Here is a 24,726-nt window from a genome sequence, read left to right as displayed (position 1 = left end):
CCTTTATCACTCCATCCTGCACAGTCCTCCATCTGCTAGGATTGACCTGTAGCTGTCAGCTGTGCTTCTGGCTTGACTATGTAGTAAGCAGGGCTGTTCTATTTTTTCTTATGGAACAACCTCTCCCCTTCCTTCCCCTCCCCATTCCTTTCTCCACTCTTGTTTTCCTCTTTCTTATTTTCTCCAGAGAAGGCCTCTGGAATGCCAGTGGCCTGGATGAAGGGCAGCTTTTCATTGCCATGCCAGGGTTATGACTGAATGAAGCAGCCTAAGATGAAGTTTAGACAAAACAGGCTGTGAAGTCTTCATCCTCTTCAGGGAACATTAAACAACTATAGGTGCACGGAAGCCAACAACAGCAATAAATCTGGAAATTCTAAACACCTAACCAAAATATTAATTTGCACGTAACAGATCAGTTTCATCCAAATTGGACCCTGAAGCATTTTGGTGATGCAATCATAGAACGTGAGGGAGAAAGTACATTAAGTGCAATTCTGTGACTATGTGCACGTAGTTCCAAGATAAATGGAACTTGTGTGCATATGTGCACTAGCCCCCAGATTCTGTAAAGATTGCCCAAATCTGCACACCAAAATTTGGGAGCAACCCCGAGATGTGTACACAACTTTATTGGTTAGCGAGCCAATTAATGGCAGTAATTGGGCACTAACAATCAATTATTGATCTTAATTGGCACCAGGATTTGCTCATGCACCTGGCTGTGTGCTATTCTATAACACTGGACTCTCAAATCTCATAGCGTGTAACCCAAAAGGGGAGGCATGACCATGGGAGGGGCCTGAGGGGGTCAGGGGCATTCTGAATATTTGCACACAGTGTTGTAGAATATCGAGGATTTGCGCCCAAATTGGGCGCCAGGAATTACTCCAGGTTTCAGCAGTTGTAAGTCCTAGCACCTAAACTTGGGCACGGGATCACCTCTATATAATATTCTATAAAGGGCTCTCAGCTCAGAGCGACCTTTATGGAATAGTTCTGAGCACTGATTTTTTTTCCAGAGCCAATTTTTGAGAGCTGTTTACTGAATCCAGCCCTATATGCTGTTCTATAAAGGAGCACATAATTATTATAGCACTTAACTGTAAGGGGGGGGGGGGCATACATATGGGTGGAGCATGGAAGCAGCACAGATGTGTCACCAACTTATACACATACTGCTGGATTCTATATATTGCGCCTTAATTTTCAAGCAGAAGTCAAAGCATATTCTATAACAATGTGCATAACTTAATTGTTTAACTCGTTAATCTGTGTTAATCAGTGCTGTCAATTGAATGCAAACAACCAGGCATTAATTAAGATTTATGCGCAGAACTCACTAATTGTATTCTACAACATGATGTGTGTAAATTCTAAGTTGCATAGTTGAAATTGGGGCATGGCTATGGGCGGGGCTTAGGTGTTCTAACATCTATTTATTTTATTATAAGACATATTCTGCATTATCCACCATTCTAGAATACACCCGCTCTATGCCTAATTTAGGCATCGGGATTTATTGCCAAGTAAAACATGGCATAAATGGCTGAAACTAAATTTGGCCATGTGGAGAGGCACTTGGCGAAATTCTGTATACTGCATGGAAATTTAAGCCTATTCTATAAAATCTAGGCATACTTTAGAGAATATGCCTAGATGTATTTTTTTCTGCGTGGAATTTTCATGCACCATATATAGAATCTAGTCCATAATTTATAGATTACTTTAAGCTATGTGCATAGCATGGCACATTTAAGCATGTCAATTTACATCTGCCATTGACCTTTCATAAGTAGTTGTGCCTAAATTTAGGCACACCAATTTGGGTTTAGTATTCAATAACAGAATCAGCATACCCAATTGCTTTTATAGATATCTCCCAACGCTGCACCAAAACACTTAAAATGGGGTGCAAGGGTTAGGTACATAAACATAGCCATACTGGGTCAGACCAATGGTCCATCTAGCCCAGTGTCCTTCTTCCAACAGGGGCCAATCCAGGTCACAAGTACCTGACAGAAACCCAAATAGTAGCAACATTTCATGCTATCCATCTCAAGGCAAGCAGTGACTTCCCCCATGTCCATTTCAATAATGGACTATGGACTTTTCCTCCAGGAACTTTCCCAAACCTTTTTAAAACCCAGATATGCTAACTGCTGTTACCACATCCTCCGGCAATGAGTTCCAGAGCTTGACTATTCTTTGAGTGAAAAATATTTCCTCCTAGTTGTTTTAAAAGCATTTCCATATAATTTCATTGTGTGTCCCATGGTCTTTGTACTTTTTGAAAGAGTGAAAAATCGATTTAAGAGTTATAGAACTGTCTCCATAGCTGTTTTCTTTTGTGGTGCCACCTGCTAAATAAGAGAGGAGAGAGTGAGGTTCAGCTAGGGTGTGCTCCTTTACGACACAGGACCAGAAAGATGCCACTAGTGTCCAGCACCTTCTCTCCCAAGTAGTGTCATTAACGGCCAAAACAATTCAACTCGTGGTAGGAAAAGAACTTAATTTGGACTCTGAATAAAACATTCTATCTGTGTGTTCAGTAGTCACCCAAGGAGCGACGCAGGAAATTTTTGTCATGGGCACAGTACAAAAATATCCCCCCAAATTTGGTCACTTTATACCTGGGTCCAGAAAATGGAAAAGGACGCCAAGAGGGGCATTTTCGATAGGGACGTCCAAGTTGCAATTTGGACGTCCTTGCAAAACAGCGAAATCCAGGGGCGGGGAAACCCATATTGTCAAAAAAAGATGGATGTCCATCTTTCGTTTCGAAAATACCAAGGACGTCCTTGAATTTGGATGTCCTTAGACTTGGATGTCCTTAGACATGGACGTCTTTGACTTTTGGCAATTTTCAAAACCAAATACGTCCATGTCAAAAACGTCGTAATGCAAGCCATTTGGGCATGGGAGGAGCCAGCATTTGTAGTACACTAGTCCCCCTGACATGCCAGGACACCAACCGGGCACCCTAGGGGGCACTGCAGTGGACTTCATAAATTGCTCCCAGGAACATAGCTCCCTTACCTTGTGAGCTGAGTCCCCCAAAACCCATCACCCACAACTGTACACCACTACCATAGCCCTTACGGGTGAAGGGGGACACCTAGATGTGGGTACAGTGGGTTTGTGGTGGGTTTTGGAGAGCTCGCTGTTTCCTCCACAAATGTAACAGGTAGGGGGGTATGGGCCTGGGCCCGTCTGTCTGAAGTGCATTGCAGTACCCACTAAAACTGCTCCTGGGACCTGCATGCGCTGTCATGGACCTGAGTATGACATCTGGCATAGAGGCTGGCACAACATATTTTTAAAGATGTTTTTTGAGGGTGGGAGGGGGTTAGTGACTACTAGGGCAGTAACGGGAGGTCATCCCTGATTCTCTCCGGTGATCATCTGGTCATTTTGGGCACCTTTTTGTGCCTTAGTTGTAAGAAAAACAGGTCCGGGTGAAAACGTCCAAGTGTTCATCAGGGACGTCCTTGACCCATAATCAAAAAAAACAAGTGTTAGGCACGTCCAAGTCCCGTCTTCACTGCGCCTCCAACACGCCCCCTTGAACTTTGGCCGTCCTTGCGACGGAGTGCAGTCAGAGACGTCCTAAATCGGGTTTTGATTATAATGATTTGGACGTCCCTGGGGGAAGGACAGCCATCTTCTGATTTATGTCAAAAGATGGATGCCCTTCTCTTTCGAAAATGAGCCCACAAATAGCATGATCATGCTACACTGAGCAGTTTTTGTTCCCATGTTGCCTTCTGCTTCCTTCCAAATGGTATAGAAATAAATCTGACGCATGTGGGTTTCTTGTTACTACAGAAAGAAATGGGAGAGATAGTGAATGCCTTGCCAAATGAGGAAATTAAAGGAGAGCAAAGAACTGATATAGTGCATATTTAGAACCATTTCTCTTCTTTAAATATAAGGATCTTTATGGCATGGTATGAAAGGATATGGTTGGGGATAAAGGGAGTATACAAGGGGGAGATCAGGCAGGAACGTGGCTGCACTAACTCAGAAGGGCATGGGCATCTGATCATTTTCCTTCTGACATCCTGTAGTGGAGGTGCTACAGTAGCTGTACAATATATTCTGCTACTGTCACTCGCACCAAAAGCTTTAGAGGTTCAGACTGTAGTTCAGCCTCATGCATCTCTGGACACTTACAGTGCTCCTTGGCAACAGGAATAATGTCAATGATAATGAAGACTTTTGTTGCCTGGTAAACAATGTAAAGAGGCAGGTTTATTTTTGAAGTGCTCAGTGTCTCTCCTCTTACATTTTTCTGTAGATCATTCTTTTCTTTCCTTCATATCTCACCTGTCTTATCCTCCTATGACAATGTTTTTCATTTGCAACTAGTAATTTCATTCATTAAGTAGGTCTCTCATCATATCTGGCATCTGTATACTTTTTATTCTCCGAGGACAAGCAGGACTTCATATTCTCACAGCTGGTTGATGTCATCTGATGAAGCCCAGTGTAGACGCTGACTAGCGAGACTGAGAACTTTCTAGTAATGTCCTACCACACAAGCGCAGGTCTCTTAAGTCTTTGTTTTTCTGTGGAGCAGGGAGTTTGTGTCATCATGTTCTCCTAAAAGTGTTTGTGGTGTCATTTCAGTCCCTTCCCATGTGGGTATTTTTCTTCTGTTTTTTAAGATTTTTCATTTTTTTCTTTTTCTTTATTTCTCTTTAATTTTCATAGTTTTTTCAGCACTTACAGTTTCTTTTCATTTTCACGAGTGTCTATGCCGTTTTAGGCTGAAGCACTGACCTCAATTTGAATGCTGCCTCTTTTTCATTTCACAATTGAGGAGTTAAATTTGGATCTCAATTCTTTTCTCAGTGTCCCAGAAGACTCCTGGTGGCTTCTCACAAAAAATGTCTAAATTGGTATTTTCAAAACCTGTTTTTCAGACATTTTTCTATGCTGTTCGTCTGCAGTGCATCCAGATCTCAAGGGGGTGTGTTAAGGGCGAGATTTGGGCATTCCTAAGACCTAGACATTTTTCAGCCACAATGGAACAAAACAAAACTAAAACTAAGATGTTTTGAGCTAGACCTATTTTTATAACGAATAAGGTACAAAAAGGTGCCCTAAATGACGTGGAGAGGCATTTTCGATATGACTTCTAAGTCCGACTTTGGACGTTTTACAAAAAACGTCCAAAATCTGAATAGGAAAGAAGGTCATTTTCAAAAAAGAAAAACGTTTGTCTTTTGTTTTTTGAAAATACTGTTCCGAACAACGTTTTGTGATTTGGATGTTCTGTTTTTTCGTCTATTTAAAAAAAAAAAAACACAAAACGTCCAAGTGCAAAATGCACAAAATCAAGCCATTGGGATGTAGGAGGAGCCAGCATTTTTAGTAGACTGGTCCCCGTGACATCCCAGGACAGCAATAGGGCACCCTAGGGGGCACTGCTGTGGACTTCATAAACTGCTCCCAGGTACACATCGCACCATTGCTCCCTTGCCTTGTCTGCTGAGCCCCCCAAAACCCACTACCCCCAACTGTACACCACTACCATAGCCCTTACAGGTGAAGGAGGCACCTATATGTGGGTACAGTGTGTTTCTGGTGAGTTTTGGAGGGCTCACAGTTTCCTCCACAAGTGTAACAGGTAGGGGGAGGTATGGGCCTGGGTCCACCTATCTGCAGTGCACTGCACCCAACACTACAACCCAACAAGAACATATCAAGTGAAATCAAACTCAAGCATTTCATCACCATGGAAAACAGACTGCGGAGTACCTCAAGGATCACCACTATCACGGATCCTCTTCAACCTAATGATGACTCCACTAGCCAAGACCCTATACAACCAAGGCCTTAACCCTTTCATCTACGCAGACGATGTCACAATATACATTCCTTACAACATGATCTGACAGAAATCACTGATGAAATCAAACTCGGCTTAAACATCATGGACTCATGGGCAAATTCATTTCAACTAAAACTCAATAAAGAAAAAACACACTGTCTCATCCTCTCCTCCCAATACAATGCAGACAACCCCTTAAGTATCAGCACCCCAGATCACACCCTCCCCATCACAGACAGCCTGAAAATCCTCGGCGTTATACTGGATCGTAATTTAACACTAGAGAGCCAAGTAAAATCCACAACAAAGAAAATGTTCCACACAATGTGAAAACTCGAACGAGTGAAACCATTCTTCCTGAGGGAAATATTTTGCAACTTGATACAATCTATGGTACTAAGCCACTTAGACTACTGCAATGGAATCTATGCAGGATGCAAAGAACAAACCTTAAAGAAACTTCAGACTGCTCAAAACACGGCAGCCAGACTTATATTTGGAAAAACGCGATTTGAAAGCGCAAAACCCCTCCGTGAAAAACTACATTGGCTCACAATCAAAGAACGAATTGCTTTCAAAATCTGCACCCTGGCTCATAAAATTATCTTCGGCGAAGCCCCGGGATATATGACAGACCTTATTGACCTACCTACTAGAAACACAACCGAATCAGCAAGGGCGTATCTAAATCTCCTCTACCCAAGCTGTAAAGGACTTAAATACAAATCAACTTACGCATCCAGTTTCTCCTACATCTGCACACAACTGTGGAATGCCTTACAAAGAGCTTTGAAAACAACATACGGCCACCTAAACTTCCGGAAACCACTAAAAACTAACCTGTTTCAAAAGGCATATCTTACCGACCCAACCTAAATGCCTGAATTCTGCAACACAGCACAACTAAAGTATGTAATGGACACAACACAACTCTTCCGCTTTACGATTCCCTAATGTAATTGTTCCAAATGAACCCTATTTTACTACAGTATCACTCTGTATTTGCTCACACCGGAGTCAGTGTGCGCCTCTCCGGTATCATGTAAGCCACATTGAGCCTGCAAATAGGTGGGAAAATGTGGGATACAAATGTAATAAATAAATAAATAAACACTAGACTACTCCAGGGACCTGCATGCTGTTCTAATGGATCTCAGTATAACATCTGAGGCTGGCATAGAGGTTGGTAAATAATGTTTTTCATCACATTTTTGGGGGGCTGGGAGGGGGTTAGTGACCACTGGGGGAATAAGGGGAGGTCATTCCTGATTCCCTCCAGTGGTCATCTGGTTATTTAGGGCACCTTTTTGTGCCTTATTCGTAATAAAAACAGGTCTAGCTCAATACGTCTAAGTTTTAGTCCTGGATGGTTTTGTTTTGTCCCATTATGACCGAAAGACGTCTACGTCTTAGTAATGCCCAAGTCCCGCCTTGAACACGCCCCTGGCACACCCCCTTGAGATTTAGACGCACTTCTGATGAACTTCAGAGAAAAACGTCTAAAAATAGGTTTTGAAAATACTGATTTGGATGTTTTTGTGAGAAAAACGTCCAAATGTAGACTTATGCCACTTTTTGGATGTTTTTCTCTTTTGAAAATGAGCCCGTAAGTGACCAGTAAAGGGAATCAGGGATGAATCCCCAATAGACCCTCCCACACCCCAAAAATGTGAACAAACATCTGACTTACCAGCCTCTATGACAGCCTCAGATGTTATAGCCAGGTCTATTTGAGCAGCATGCAGCTCCCTGCAGTAGTGTAGTAGTCGGTGCAGTGCACTATGGAGTGGGGGACCAGGTACCTATCTCTCTCTACCTGTCACACTTGTGGTAGAAACTGTGACCCCTCCCAAATTTACCAAAACCTTACTGTACCCACATATAGGAGCCCCCTTCACCCAAAAGGGCTATTGTAGTGCTGTACAGTGAGAGGTAGTAAGTTTGGGTGGGTTTCGTAGAGCTCAGGGGACAAGATAAGGGAGCAAAGGTGAGATGTGTACCTGGGAGCATTTTTATGAAGTGCACAGAAGTGCCTTCTAGGGTGCTCCATTGCTCTCCTGAGATGTCTGGGGGATCAGTCTGCTAAAAATGCTGGTTCCTCTTACATCACAATGGCTTGATTTTCTGTTTTGTACTTTTTCTTTTTTTAAATGGACCAAAAAACATAACGTCCAAAGCACAAAACCTTGTTCGAAAACAGTATTTTTGAAAAAAGATAGACATTTTTCATTTTTGAAAATTACCTTCTTTCCTATTCTTATTTTAGACTTATCTCATAATCTATTTATTTATTTATTAGGATTTATTTACCGGCTTTTTGAAGGAATTCACTCAAGGCGGTGTACAGTAAGAATAGATCAAACATGAGCAATCGACAATTACAGCAGTAAAAATATTCAAATAACAATATAAAGTATGGCATGGTATACCACGTACAATGTCAACACAATACATAATAGAACATATTAATTGATAGTGAAGGGTAAAGCAAAGATGTAACATATAGATAGGTAAGAGAGTAAGAAGAGTTAGAAAGTAAGGTGACTGATTTAAAGAAAGTTGCACATGAGGTCAGAAAGATGGTTAAATATTATCTCAGCTAGGGTAGGAGTGGATAAACATGTCCTGCTGCAGTATGTGCAGCCCGAGTCACTCCTTCTGTGTGTGAGTGAGAGTAACAAGTTAGTTACTTCTTCCATTAAAGGCCTGGTTGAAGAGCCAAGCTTTCACCTGCTTCCTGAAGTAGAGATAGTCTTGTGTTAAGCGGAGCCTTTCAGGCAGTGCATTCCAGAGTGTGGGGGCTACTCCGGAGAAGGCTCACTTGTGCGGGTATCACATCGTGTAATGTCTTTTGGGGAGAGGGTGTGGTTAGTGATAGTCCTTGGGATGACCTTCGTGTCCTTGGCGGTGTGTGGAGGATCATCCTATTCTTCAAGTACTCAGGGCCATTTCCTTTCAGGGCCCTGAAGATCAGACATAGAGTTTTAAATTTATCCCTGTATTGTACTGGTAGCCAATGAAGTCCTTGCAAAAATGGTGGGATGTGGTCACGTCACTTCTATGAGTCTTACAGTTGCATTCTCAATCAACTGGAGCTAGTGCAGGCCCTTTGTAGTCAGACCATTGTATAATGTATTGCAGTAATCCAGTCGATGTTATCATGGCATGCATTTCTTCCAAATGAGAGGATAGTACCAACATCTGTTTCACATGCTGTTTTAAGGCAATCCCCTTTGAATTTCTGTGGTGAATCTTCAACCTTGCTCTGCTTAGTCAAATTTAGGTGCCAGGAAAATCCACAGTAAGTACTGTTCTGTAATGGGTGCTCCAGGCTGAGCACCCTTTTTAGAATAGCGCTTAGAGTGGATTTCTGTGCTCAACGTTGGATGTGAGTACTTACACTTGCTGAAACCTGGTGTAAATCCTAGCAAACAAGTTGGGCACATAACCACAGTATTCCATAGCACTGCACCTAAATCTTTGGAATGCCCCTGGCCTGCCAATGCCCCCTTCTGGGTTGCGTGTGAGAGATTTTGGGCACAGAGCATCACAGAATAGCACATAGGCAGATTCATGTGTAAACTTAAATTAGTACTAGTTACACCAATAATTGGTTGTTAGCACCCAATTGACTAATCAGTTTACATGTGCATCTGGGCTCCCAGCCCAAATTTTGGTGCCTAACTTTGAGTGACCTATATAGAATCAGGGGGTGTTGGCCAGTTTGTACAGAGGAAGCACTGATTACACAAAACTACACGCTCTAAAAAAGACAGCATCATTCAGGGCTTGATACGTTTCAGTGCTGGTAACTACAGGTGTAGGTGTTTATTTCACAACACACACAGTGTTGCCAGCACTTAAATGTTTAAGTGTTAGATTTCACAACTACATGTAGAAGAGGAACCAATTAAGGAGCTGAGTGAAATAAGTCTAGTTTTTTTTTTAATTTAAAGGTAGTGTTAGATACTACTGAAGGACATGAGTGCTCCATTAATCTGGGGTGGAAGCCCCAGCTCCAAATGCACAAGTAGCTAGCACACTAGCAGTGGAGCAGGTGTAAATGCTGATGGGTCGTTTTAAATATGTGAGTCCAGGCATTTTTGGACTACCCAAATTATGCCTGGAACACATTGCCTTAAAATTTATGCATCCAATGTCATCTACACATGAAAATGGCTTCATCTTTCAATTTTCCTTATATTAGGGTCCCTTGGTTTTGTATCTTCTACTACCTATGTATTCCAAGGGGAATCTGAGTGTTGTTTCCCCAGGTGCGTGTCTGTTTTCGTTTTTACTTTAATAATTGGACCTCAATGCTTCCACTCCTGGATTGTCACCATTAAACAGGGCCATGCCTAGGGTCTCTGGTGCCCCCCTGCAGACTATCAGTTGGTGCCCCCCCACCCCCCGTGTGGCATCTCCTTTCTCTCTTCTCCCTCTTCTCCCACCCTGCCCCCTTTTTCAGCCCATTACGGAGGAGATCTGATGTGTGCCTGCTTAAGAGCATAAGAAATTCCATACTGGGATAGAACAAAAGTTCAACGAGCCCAGTATCCTGTTTCCAACAGTTGCCAGTCCAGATCACAAGTACCTACTACTACTACTAGATAGAATGGGGAAAGGATAGCAACTAAAAATATGAGAATTCTGGGTATGTTAAAAAGGCAGCACCTGGTACCACAGTTTTACACCATTAACAGCAGTGAAAAGGGCCGAGTTATGTTTCAGTTGGACTTGTATTTAAAATATTTTTTTAATCTGCTCTATCCAGAATCCTAGGCAAGGTACAAAGAAACATACTTATAACTTACAAGTTATTTTACTTGGGGTCCCTTTTACTAAAGCTGGAGACACCCCAGGTTTTCAAGCACTGAGTATAACCCAGCACCCACATAGCTTCTAAGTACTGGCCTCTGTGGCAATGAATGTTCTTCCCTCCTTTGCAGACCCTGTCTCTCTTGTAACAATACAAGCTCCTCTCCAACATGTCCTGCCCCCCCCCCCCCCCCATCTTCTGTTCTCCCTCCTGGAATTCCCCCAACCATATAAATCCATCTAACAGCATGACCCTACCCCTTCCTGACACCCCCACCACCATCCACACACACATACACAATGGGAAACCCCTCACATCCTAGTAGGCCCCCCCCTTTACTTTAATGGTGGATAACTGGTACAAAATTCAGCACTATAAATTGTTAGATGCTTTAAGTGTGGACTATAGCCATAGAAAAGTGTGACCCAAACCACAATTAGATTAGATCTGAGTGCCAGAGCATTGCATCTGTCTCTGTGCCATATTCATATGCACTGCTAGACTTCTTCCTACTCAGGCAGCAACTGGAAGCCCAAGCAGAAAGCAAACCTCTAGTTCCTCTTCAAACTTCCATCTTACCTCCAGGTAAGCTGTGGAATAAGCGGCTCTCCTCTACTCCACCACGGCAACACTCACCCGATCTTCCTGCGGTCCAATACTCGATGGCGTGCAACAAGAGCTGGCAGTGGGCGGTGCCAAAGTCAGAGACGAGTGCTGCGCGCGGGAAGGCAGCAGCGCATATGCATAGGCGCCGACGCGCCAATGTGGTAGTAAGGTGGGCTTTTTAAAAAAAAATAAACACTCGACTGGCAGCGCGCAGCCGGCGCGGCGCCCTTGAAGGCAGGCGCCCTCCTGCCGTGCTTACCCCGCTTACCGGGTTTGCATGACCCTGCCATTAAAGGTGCATCACAGTCTTGCCTTATCATAAGATTTCCAGGATATATTGTGGAGCACCGGTCCTTTAGTTTCTTTTAAATTTCACCATCAGTGTAGACAACAATGTAAAAAACTCCTAATGAGAAAAACCAAACGTGTCTCACTGCTGGTCATTTTCTAACATACATACCCTGTGAAAACACACTACTTACATTGCTATAAATTTTTCAATATATTTTCTTCTGTTCTTCCCCACACTTTATGTTTCATTATTTAAGCACTTATACTGTCCAAACTCAGACCCGCACTTATCTTATATAGTGTGTTTCCCAGCTGACTGGTGTTGTTAAGTCTCCTCTTTTTAACTTCCACCGCTGCTGCTTCCTTCCCTCGTGTTGGGTATAAACAGTAATATCTCTGACAGTCTTTCCGTGCTTTAAATTATTTTAGCAACTTGTTAGTGTGGATATATGAAGCTGTTATTCATCTTATTCATCTGACAAGAACGTCTTGTTTCGTGACTGATTCCGCTGCCTCAGGAAAATCCATATCATTCTTTTTTAGTTTTTTACATCTTTCAATTGGCATTCACATGCCATTTGTATATAGAAATGCTGCTCTATGATGCTGTTCAACTGTTCTAAAATGGCTTCCTCTGTAATTCAGAGCACAAGTCAACATAAAACCTTCATGAAGTGGTAAAATTATTTTCTCGAGATAAAGAAGGCCTCTGCTTTATAAGAAATATAATAAAGATGATTTTTGGATAGTGACACCTATCAGTCGGACATAGGGGTGCGCACATTGGGGGAGCCATGGTCCAAGGAATGTATCAAATGATGTCCATTATAATGATTTGGTTCACTTGGGGGGAGTGGAGGGAAGGGGCAGTTATTAAGTAGAGAGAAGTCTCTGGTTAGTCTCTTCTGATTGAACTGAAAGCCCAAAGATACAGTAGGAAATGTTGAGTATCGCCCTCCTCTTACCCCTCCCCCCCCCCAAAAGAAACACCAAAGTGATTACATTTGTTTGCTGAAGCTCATGAATAACTTTCTCCTAGAAAATATTTGAAATTCTAATTTTGGATGAATTTTGGATACTAGCAGATAGTAGTAATTGTGCCATTCTTCTAAATGTAAAGGAAGGAACTGCTCATCTTAGTTACTGATCTTTCATAGTTTTAAATATTACCAGTCAAAGCAATGCTAGATTATAAGAATTGAGGCGCCCTTATACTAAACCAGGGTAATCTTTGTAGTTAGCATGGCTTAACATGGGAATATACCACATGGTAGTTGCAAACTTTATGCAGCAACCAGTGGGGACAGAAGGTACCTGGCTACAATTAACATGGGAGCACTTGCCACCTCCTTTTAAGGATGCACAAAGTGCTCCTCGTTAACTGTGTATTAGCCAGTTAGCTTACAGTAAGTGTAACATGCTGTCTGGCTAACCCTTTCATGTCCACTCGCTACCCATTTCACAATAGAGTCCTTCCAACTTAATATCACAACGTGAAATACCATAAAGTTTCTTAGTTATAATTAGAGGAAAAAGCCTCACGTATCGTAGAGTACCTCCTTATTTTGCAGTATACACCGTCGTGTGATTAAGGGGTATCTACTCGCATCATAGGCAAAAAAACCCTCTACTATATCTGAATGTGTGCTCAGCTTTATAAACAATTGTAATCCTAAATCATTTGGTAATTCAACACAATTGGACTTATAGGATGATCAGCAGCCCAATTCTTAACCACGGCCAACTGTGGCCAGAGTTTCGGGTCCTGCTTCAGGATCCGTGGTTGCGGCTGTCTACAAAAATGAAATCCAGATTTAGGATCTCATTCATATATTCCCTACTCACGTTATCTGTGACTAATCTGTTAGACATTTTCCTTCATTGAGCTCATTGTGAAGTTTAGGTATAAGTCACTCTCTACCCATGCCATGTTCCCTGACAGAAAAATTAAATAATACACGTCATAACGAGATAACACAGTAGCCTGTTTCTAAACGTTAACCATGCATTAAGTGCTTTTTTTTTTTTTTTTTTTTTTTTTTTCAAGATGGCTGCCAACTAACGGACTCAATAACTACAGCTCCGTATACCATCACTGCTTCTCTCAAAACCTATTAACTTTTCCTGCTAGTTTCGATTTTGATAGCCTTCCCTGGAACCCGCTGGTGCACTGACTGCTCTCTAATTTTCGTTAATTTTTAACAAGCTTGACAATAACACAACGGGTCTCCCCGTGATACCTGCCTTCTCCTCCCAGCTGATCGCTCTTACAATCCCGTCGCTAGAGAGCAGTTCCGCTCACTGCCGCTGTTGTCGATCAGCTGTTATCCTCTCTGCTGCAAGTTGAACAAGCGGTTTCGTTCGTCGAGGTCGGGGGTGCAGACGTCGTGTAAGAAACAGCATTAACGTCGCCACCTAACGGTCTCCTACAGAATTCGCCATCTTTTCTCAAAGTTTGCCATCGATATGGAGCGATGTTGCCGCTTTTAGCGGCTCCAGAAGAGGAGTAGCCCCACTTTGATTCTAGGCTGCCTGTTTTGCTTGAAGAAGGAGGAGCCTGTTTCTGCACTGGACGCCTTGCAACCAATCAGCTGTTGCATTTCCCTTCCTCCTGTTTACCCTAACTGCAGATCTGTGGAGAGTGCTCCGGGCTCTATTTAATCTGCCAAGATTAGCCTTACAATTACAATTACAACTACAATTAGATTACCTAGATTACAATTTCATCTCCTGCCACCTCCTGACATAATCATGTTCTCGTCCTCCATAATTCAAATTCTCTACCTGTCAGCCCTGTTGCAATCCGTCCTAACTGCTACTGAATCCTCTTATGGCCACATTCCAATCATCACTGGACATAGGAAGCTCTCATCCCGCACACCATCTTGCAACTCGTCACATGCAGATCAACTATCTGTCTCTGTTGCCTCTAAGTCCCATCCTCGCAAGCAATATCATTACACAACGGTTCCCATTGTGCAAGCGAAACAAGTGCAATTCCAATCTTTACATGTGGGCTATGTAAATGCGAGATCAGTAGTAAGCAATCCTGAAATGATATCTGACTGGATCTCCTCCGACGCTCTAGATATGTTGTTCATCACAGAAACCTGGATAAGAACACCTAAAGACCCCATTGTATTAGATCTCTGTCCTGCAGGCTACAAAATCATCCACTGGGACAGAAAAGACAAGAGAGGGGGCGGGTTGGCGCTCATTTACCGCTCCTATCTCATAGTAGATACAATTTCGGTTTTGACCTCCTCGTTGCTGGAAATCGCTGCTGTCAAGGTTCATCACTCCTCCCTTCATGGCCAGCTGGCCTGTGTGCTGATTTATAGGCCACCAATTACCTGGTCAAGCAGTCAATCTGTGCTTCTGGATTTCATCTCTAATGCCTGCATGAATAACTCGAATATACTTTTTTTGGGTGATCTTAACCTCCATCTGGATAATCCCACCTCTCCAGATGTATCCCAGTTCCTGGATTTTCTCCACCTCTGTGATCTTGAATGTCCTATCTCAGGTCCAACTCACTGTAAAGGCCATTCACTGGACTTCCTCTCATTTAAATTTTTAGAAGATCGTAACTTTTCTGTTCATGATATTGACTGGCTGGAAACGGCCTGGTCGGATCACTTTAAATTGCAATTCTCCCTGCATTGGCAAACCTCAAGTCTCCTCCGACCTCGTCAGCCTCACCAATATTACACCAGAGGTGTCATCGACCCCAGTTTGTTCTGGAGATCTCTCTACAGTCACGGCTTGGGTCTGCAACCATCCTCGCCTAATTATCTCTCCGATTGGGACCACACTTGCAAAACAGTGTTGAATACAATTGCACCCCTGCGACTTAAATCCTCGTACAATCGTAGATTATCACCTTGGTTCTCAACAGATCTGAGAGCTTTGAAATGTGAGACACGACGTACGGAAAGAACTTGGCGAAAATGCAAAACTGACCTGGCTTGGGAGGCCTGGAAAAGTAGTCATCGCAAGTATAAATATGCTATCCGATCTGCAAAGCGCACCTACTTTTCATCTAAGATGCAGGCGGCAGGCCGGGACATCCGACAGATATACCAGCTACTAAATACCTTTCTAGATACTCGCAAGTTAGAATGCTCCAGTGTTAATCCTCCTTCAGCTATACAACTAGGATCTTACTTCAAGGAGAAAATCCTTACCCTGCGATCTTCAACCGTCAGCAGCCTCTCTGATGTGGACGACTTCCTGGCATCCCTGGTCGTACCATTGGGCGCTTGCCCGGCTGACCGCTATTGGATCAAATTCAATCGCCTGTTTCCTGAAAAGGTGACTATGGCTTTACGTAAATTCACAAATAAAAGCTGCAGATTAGATGTATGTCCAACCCACCTCCTAAAAGTTGCACCAAAATGTTACATTGAAGAATTGACTTGTTACCTCAATTATATGTTAAACACAGGTTTTTTCCCGCCAGGCCATGGAAACATCCTTCTCACCCCAATCCCAAAGAATTTAAAGATCAAGCCAGATGTCATCTCCAACTATCGTCCAGTGGCTTCGATACCTCTAGTTATCAAACTGTTGGAAAGTCTGGTCAATGTTCAGCTCAACGAGTTTTTGACTAATTTTGATATCCTCCACCATTCGCAATCAGGATTTCGAGTTCATTACAGCACGGAGACAGTCTTGGTCACTCTCTTATCAAACTTTAGACGAGAACTATCAGTTGGACGGAAGATTCTTCTACTACAATTTGACATGTCTAGTGCTTTTGATATGGTGGATCATGAACTCCTGCTCCATCTACTGGATTCTTTCGGTATAGGAGGGCCAGTTTTGCATTGGTTCAAGGGTTTCTTGACTTCAAGGTCCTATCAGGTCATGGTGAACTCCCACACTTCAGAACCGTGGAATGCTTCCTGTGGGGTCCCTCAGGGTTCTCCCCTTTCACCTACCCTGTTCAATATTATGATGATGCCGTTAGCCACAGCACTTGCAAACCTAAACCTCAACCCTTTCATCTATGCAGACGATATTACAGTTTACATCCCTTTTCAATCCTCAATATCAGAAGTTGCCAACCTCATAGATGCATGTTTCACCACTTTAGAACACTGGGCCAAGGTGTTCCGATTCAGGCTCAACAGGGAAAAAACTCACTGTCTCATCCTCTCGTCCACGTACGCTCATGTATCTGACACAATGCTTCCAGTACTGGGCTCGGCCCTCCCGATTGCCAACAGCATGAGACTTTTAGGAATACACCTGGACTCACATCTCCAGCTGGCTGATCATGTACACTTGGTTACCAAAAAAATGTTCCAGGCAATGTGGAGGCTTCGGCGCATCAGATACCTCCTTCCAAGAGACTTGTTTCGTACCCTTGTCCACTGGCTGGTCCTATCCCATCTGGATTATTGTAGTGGTATTTACGTGGGTTGTCAGGCCTCCTTATTGAAATCGTTCCAAACGGCTCAGAACACTGCGGCGAGGCTCATCCTTAAAGTAAGGCGTTTTGAACATGCCGAACCCCTGCGCTTTAAACTTCATTGGCTGCCTGTACATGAGCGAATTGCTTTTAAGATCTGCTCCCTAACTCATAAAATCATCTATGGGACTGCACCGGAATACATGCTCCCCTTGATTGACCTTCCGCCTAGAAATGCCAACCCTGCCGCTCGGTCCTATCTCCACCTTCATTTTCCGAACTGTAAGGGAGTAAAGTACAAGAAAATCTTTGCCTCGTCCTTCCGTTACTGGAGTCCCAAACACTGGAATATGTTACCTCATCACCTTAAAACTCAAGAAGACCATGGCCTTTTTAAGAAGTTGTTAAAGACATTCCTCTTTGCTAAGACTTACCCCTCAACTTGCAATGTTGATTAATGTATCCTTGTCCCCTTCCCTATCTAGTTCACTCTGTTAGATGCTTGCATAACCTTTAAGTTTGTACTTTTATTTAACTTACTGTAAGCCACATTGAGCCTGCACGAGTGGGAAAATGTGGGATATAAGCAACAAATAAATAAATAAATAAATAAATAGTGCACTTTAGTGAAGGGCCCAAGAGTGAACAAAGTAGAACATACTTGTTTTTAATCAACGTTATTTCTCTGTAGACCATCCACAGTGATGAATGATAATAAAATTAGAAAACATGATAAAATACTAGATGACCAAGAAGTCTACCCATTATAAATGGAGTCACTTAAAACAAATCGAGGTACAAAAAAAAAAAGCCTTAACCACCTTCTTGACAATCAAAAGACTTTGATAGACACCATATGGCAAGTTATTTCACAGCTCAGGGATAATAACAGAGAATACCCTGGCTCTAAGACAATCCTAATACATTTAAAGTCCCAAAGGAATTTGCAAAAGACAGACCTAAGTGAAGTGAAAATTCTTACCTGCTTGATACCACTTCAGATTTGATTACCTATTATTTCTCAACAACTGGAAAACTAAGACCAGAAGTTTAGTTTTGGTTAGTAAGTTGAAGCCAATGTAACTTCATCAACAGTAGACAAGTGCTAATGCAGTGTGAGTTGCAAGTTATCACCCTTGCTGTCCTATTTTGTAAAATCTGTAATCTTTTTAGCACTCTCACCAGTAATTCAATGTAAAGGGTGTTAAAATAATCTAGGCCATCCAGGATTATGCTGTGTATAGATGTATGAATGTCAAACTGCTCCAGAAATGGCATCAGTTGTCTAATCAAATGCAATTTTAAATAGATTATAGCACCCCTCATGTTTGTGCTTTTTAATACATTTTCTAGATCTAGTACAACTTTGCAATTTCTAATTTTGTAACCTGGTCAGTGGTTTGAGCATTAGAATGATAGCTGTGGAGGAATAGTCTAGTGGTTAAAGCACTGGGTTGACAACCAAACTTACCAAACATGATTTATTGGGACAGAGTCCATATGGATTCAGCCAAGAGAAATCTTGCCTCACCAATTTCCTTCACTTCTTGAAGGCATGAATAAACATGTGGATAAAGTTGAGCTAGTTGATGTAGTATATCTGGATTTTCAGAAAGCTTTTGACAGAGTCTCTCATGAGAGACTCCTGAGGGAATTGAAAAGCCATGGGATAGGAGGCAATGTTCTGTTGTGGACTGGGAACTGGTCAAAGATAGAAAACAGTGGGTAGGATTAAATAGCTCATGTCTCTCGGTGGATGAGGGTGAATAGTGGAGTTCCCCAGGGATCTGTTCTGGGTCTGGTGCTATTTAACATATTTATAAATGATCTGGAATTGGGAATGAGTAAGGTGAATACATTTGCAGATGACACATTCAGACTGTGAGAAATTGCAAGGAGACCATAGGAAATTAGAAGACTTGGCATCCAAATGGCAGATGAAGTTTAATGTGGACAAGTGCAAAGTAATGCACATTGGGAAGAATAATCCAAATCATAGTTACTTGGTGCTAAGTTCCACTTTAGGAGTCAACACTCAACTAAAGATCTAGGTGTCATTGTGGACAATATTTTGAAATATTCTGCTCATTGTGCGGCAGCTGCCAAAAACACAATCAGAATGATATAAATTATTAGGAAAGTGGTAGAAAATAGGAAAAAAAATATTACAATGCCTCTGTATCCCTCTATGGTGTGACCACATCCTGAGTATTTGTGATGGAAAATATTAAGAATTGCTTTTCAGTCTTGCTTTGACCAATAATACATTTTTAAAATCTTCTGTCTTTGACCAAAAGTGACTTGCCTTGTATATCTCAAAGAACAGGCTGGAATGTAAAGCACATCTCCAGAACAATGTATGAGATAAGACACACTCAAGAACAATGTATAAAGGCACATCTCAAGAACAGGTTGGAATGTCTCTGAAGTCAGCTTGTCCAGGAGGGAGGCGTGGTATGCTTGAGGTTCGGGAGATAACCACCTGGCCAGTGGCTTGTTTACCTGAACCGAGAGCGTGTGACTGCATCCTCATGTACATTCCTGGATAAGTTTTAGCTTAATAAAAAGGGGGCTTGTTGCAGCAGAGTTTTGAGGCTCATCTGTGGATGAAAAGACTTGTTCCTGGTCATATGGAGACTTTGGGCTTTCGCTGCAACGGGCCTCTCAGCTGATGAGATAAGGGCCTGAATGATATAATTCCTGACCAGTGATGTTGTGAGTAAGATATCTATATATCTTTCTTATTTTACTTTCCTATAGCCTTTTTTAGTATTGTACTCGATTAGTGTGTGTATTTCTTAGTCATTGTGTAGTTGGAAGAATAATGACTTATATACTCTCCAATTAAAGTGCAAATAAAGAGTTTTATTTACCCAATACAAATCTAAAAGAATCTGTAGTATTTTATTTTATGAGCCGTCTGTGGTGATTAAAGTGAGCAGGCTGCAATACCAGAGCAATACAGTATTGTATGGAATTCTGGTCACCTTGTCTCAAAAAAGATATAGCGGAATTAGAAAAGATTAAAAAAAAAAAAGGATGACCAGAATGATTAAGGGGATGGAACTCTTCTCATATAAGGAAAGGGTAAAGAGGTTAGAACTCTTCAGTTTGGAGAAGAGATGGCTGAGGGGGGATATGATAGAGATCTACAAACTACTGAGTGTATTAGAACAGGTAAACGTAAATCAATTTTTTACTCTTTTTAAAATAGAAAGGTTAAAGGCCACTCCATGAAGTTACATGGTAATACTTTTAAAACAAATAGGAGGAAATATTTTTTCACTCAAAGAATATTTACGCTCTGGAACTTGTTGCTGGAGGATGTGGTAAAAGTTAGTGTATCTGGGTTTAGAAAAAGTTTGGACAAGTTCCTGGAGGAAAAGTCCATAATTTGCTATTAAGAGATATAGAAAAAGCCACTACTTATCCCTGGGATTGGTAGCATTGAATCTTTGAACTCTTTGGGATTCTTCTATGTACTTGTGACCTAGATTGGCCACTGTTGGAAGCAGGATACTGGGCTAGCTGGATGATCAGTCTGCCCCAGCATGACTATTCTTGTGTTCTTATGTTCTAAGCCCACATCAGATCTTACTGCTGCTCCTTGTGATCTTGTGCAAGTTCTTTAATTCTTTTTGTCTCAGGTACAAACTTATTTTATTTAAGCATTTAGCTCACATCTTTTTCCAAGGAGAGTTACATTCAGGTACATTAGCTATTTCATTTGTATGCCCTCCTGGAAATAATAGGGAAATAAGTAGAGTAGCTGAGTGTAACTCACGTTGACTGTTCTACAAGAACTCATGGCGGCATACATCATAAACATTATGATCTTGATTTTATAACAGAATGCTTATGTGAGAGGTCTAAAAGGTGTCTATTTTAAGTCTGTATGATGAAGGCAATATAAGCACTTATGTGCCTTCATAAAATTTACAGCCAGGACCAGCTCTTGTAGCAAGCAAATGCAGACATACACGTTTTAACCTGCTCCAAAGTTGGTATAAATATCTGCATGTTTTCTGCACATGTTGTGTATTATTTAAAATTTGTGCGTTCATTGCAACTTAACCCCTGCTCTACCCAAACTATGCACCCAGAAATACCTAGATATTGCACCAATATAAGTGCAAACTCTTGCTGTGTATACTTATGCATGCAAATACCTACTGTACCTGAATGTGTACCAGGATCTTGCAGGCATTGTATAAGAAATTACATTTTAAAAAACAATTCCTTCATGCAATTTTATAAAAGGCCTTTCTGCATGTAAAATAGACTTTACATGTGGAAAACTTTTTATATTACCCCAGTGTTCTAATTTTTGCTGGCCCATATAGGCATGAAAAACATTTTGTGCACAAGTTTTCATCCTTAACTTGATGTGTGTATAGCTTATGTTCATAATAAAGAAAGCCTGAAAAATGTTGTGCACACAGTTGCTAGGCATGTGTGCACCCTGTCTGATACCATTGCTTGCACACAGCTTAGAGGGAACACTGATTAACCCCCCCCCCCCCCCCCCCCCCCCACACACACACACACACATTTGTTCTGGAAAGAACTCAGCTCAGCTACCCATACAAATCAACTTCTTTTCTGAGCATGGACCACAAGGCGAAAATCTTTCTTCAGGATTATTACTTTGACAAAACAATGTTTTAACTTCATGATCATTGAGCTGGATTTACATCCAGAGACACCACTCTCTGAGTATCATGAGAATTGATGTAAGAGTTAAAGCTAAAAGAATGAGAGTGAACCCAGATATTAAATAACAGCAGTAGCAGTGATGACTCCTCTGTCACCACACATGATAGTTGATGAGCTGTAGATTGTTTCCTATTAAGTTTCCAAGTTTATTAAATTTTTAATATACTGCACATCAAGTGGCTTTTGAGCGGTCTACAATTATAACTATATTAATGCCTATTAATAACTAACACTGATTGTAAGCTGTCTTTCCAAGAAAAGCACCAACACCATCATAAAACCAGCTCTGTAAATCCTAGCTGGAGATTTCTGTCCAAGGGAGTATAATAATTAGGGCTCTTAACTCCTACATTTTAGCTGATAAACTCTGATAAAACATGCACAATTGAAAAAAGTTATATAGGTGTCTATGGGATAAACACCATAAAAACACCACTCCCTCTGCACTCTCTCATCTTCCCCTGTCTTTTCTGTGCTAACAATACCTGAGACGCACAAATATTCATTTCTGATTCCATTGGATATGTTACTCACAAGTAGTGGTGTGAAAACATTGATAGGGAAACCAGAAAGTGGAGGTGGCCAAAGAACAGAGGCATAACCACAGATCCAAAAAGATACCAAGTTCACTTTCACTTTGTTTCATTGAGTAGTAAACTCGGGAGCACCACTTCTTCTGAGTACTAAGAAATCTTGGTATCTTTGGGTGCCAGTTTGACATCTGATTTGATAAACATAATGAACCGTAATGCAAGCATTGTGCCAGAACATCTTTTGGACCCATCTTCCTAGGCCAGGTTTTGTTCTCTTCCAGGCTGTACCTTCACAACTAGTATGCATATAGTTTAAGGTTAATTGACTTCAATGCCTCGAGTCCCTATTGTCCTTACATTGTTGTCTTCGGTGAGCCTGGTAGCTAGGGATTCCCATATGAGGGAATATCAGCAACCTGCTTGTCCTCAGAGAAAGTGAAGTTACTCACCTGTAGCAGATGTCCTCTGAGGACAGTAGGTCGAGTATTCTCACATACCCTCCCATCTTCCCTAGGAGTTGTTTTTCTTCAGCTATGTTATCCTACTGAGGAACCTGTGTTGGGGTGGAAGGTACCCATGCATGCATGGTGCGACACAACTAGAATTTTCTAATAGCTGTATACTCTGACCAGCGTCCACACCAGGCTCCATCGGATGACGTCACCCAGATGTGAGAATACGCAGCATGCTGTCCTTGGAGAACACCCGATACAGATGAGTAACTTCGCTTTACGTGTTTTGCATACAGTGTTGTGTACGTCTAGTAGTGCTATAGAAATGATAAGGTTGTAGTAGTAGTAAAACATAGGATGCCCAGAGTGCAACAGCAAAAATGATCCTTTCTGACTTCCATCACCTTATTTAGGCTGAAAGGTCCTAGGTAAAAAATAAAAACAGTCAAGATAGCCCCTTGTTGGCATGGAGCAACGATAGACTTCTTGAGCTGATCAGGGGAGGCATTCATCAGCTTCTCAGCCAATCAAAAACTCTAGGTCAATTATGCAGGAAGTACAGTATATCTTTCTCTATATCAAGTTCAAGTTGAATAAGTATATTGTGGTGAAACTAGCCATCACTTCCCCCACTTCCATTCTCCTCTAACTGACACCACAATACTAAATCTCTTATAGGACCAAGATCCTGAGATGATCCCAAAGAACTCAGATTGAAAACTCTCGAAATAAGATAGTTGCCATACAGTTGGCTTCTGGGTAACTCAGTCACATTGGCCTTAAAACCTGATTTTGATAAACACAGTAAACTACCGATTAGTATTTCTCTAAGCTTATGAGCTTGATGAAAAAGAGTAGAGAAAAAAACATCCTCTGTCTGCCTTGCAGACACTCCCTAGATTATTAGCTGTCTTCCTCTATTAATGTTGCCACTAGTAGATATTTTCTTCCCGTGTCTCTCAAGCCTTTAATCATTTTCCTTATCTCTTAGTCCCTTATTTTAGGAGCATTCCTGGGGGTAAATAGCAGTTTACATGTGTAGATTGGCATACACATGTAAAAGCCATTTTAGAATGGGGGCTGTATGCACATGGGAAGCACACTGGGCGTATTATGAAAGCACGTAGACTTACAAAGTTCCATAGTAAGCTATGGAACTTTGTACTTCTAAGTGCTTTGAAAACGAGCCCCTATGTCTACATAGCAAGGAAGCATGATTTAGGCTATGGAAAAGGAGTAGCTAATGTGGGCCATACTGATGTATATTTCCAATTTTACAAGGGGTATATATGTGGATATGAAAAAATATCTACATTGGTATTTATACCTGTCCTGAGGTACAAATAAGTGCCTGTTGGAAGGGCAGATGCAACAGCCAAGGGCGATTCCTCTTCTGATAACCCCCCCCCCCCACACACACACACACACACACACACATCTGAACCCTAATCCAATCCCCTGACATGTCCATCCTTCTGATTACCTCCCAACGTCCAGATTCCTTATAGACCTTTTACCCTTACATGGCAGCCTGGCTTGCAGTGTCATTGTTTTTTGCTGATGTTACCTCAGTTTGTTCATGCATTTTACACTTGCTTGTATGTTATTGAATATATTTTAATACAAATATGAACGAAAGAGACAGAAAACGATGGGTTAGCCCTTGAGGGATGACAATATTCTTTAAAACATCAGGAAACTGACCATACCTTGATTCAACCAGCTCATCAGCTGGGCCAGCGTGCAGAAGATCCTCTTTATCCAACAAAGAGTTAAAAGATAACTTCAGACAGATGTTCCCTCTCAGCTTTTTTACTTTCTGAATCAAGATATAACCCTTTCTTTCTATGAAATGAAGGGAAACCAGAATGAGTGAAGGATCACTCCATGCCACCTTCATTCTCCCCACTATCAAATTTGCTCCTTTTAAAATTTCACTGGAACCCAAAAACAAATTCCAAGGTGTGCCCTTAATGCGTGGGTGAGTTTAATTATTTGAGATAACTGCCCACATCAGTGTTAAACGGCAGCACATTAACATGCTGAGTAAAGTC

The sequence above is a fragment of the Microcaecilia unicolor genome, chromosome 2 (genome assembly GCF_901765095.1).
Source record: "Microcaecilia unicolor chromosome 2, aMicUni1.1, whole genome shotgun sequence".
In the NCBI taxonomy this organism is placed as follows: Eukaryota; Metazoa; Chordata; class Amphibia; order Gymnophiona; family Siphonopidae; genus Microcaecilia; species Microcaecilia unicolor.
The sequence above is the reverse complement of the archived record's forward strand: the minus strand, read 5'-3'. Positions refer to the sequence as shown.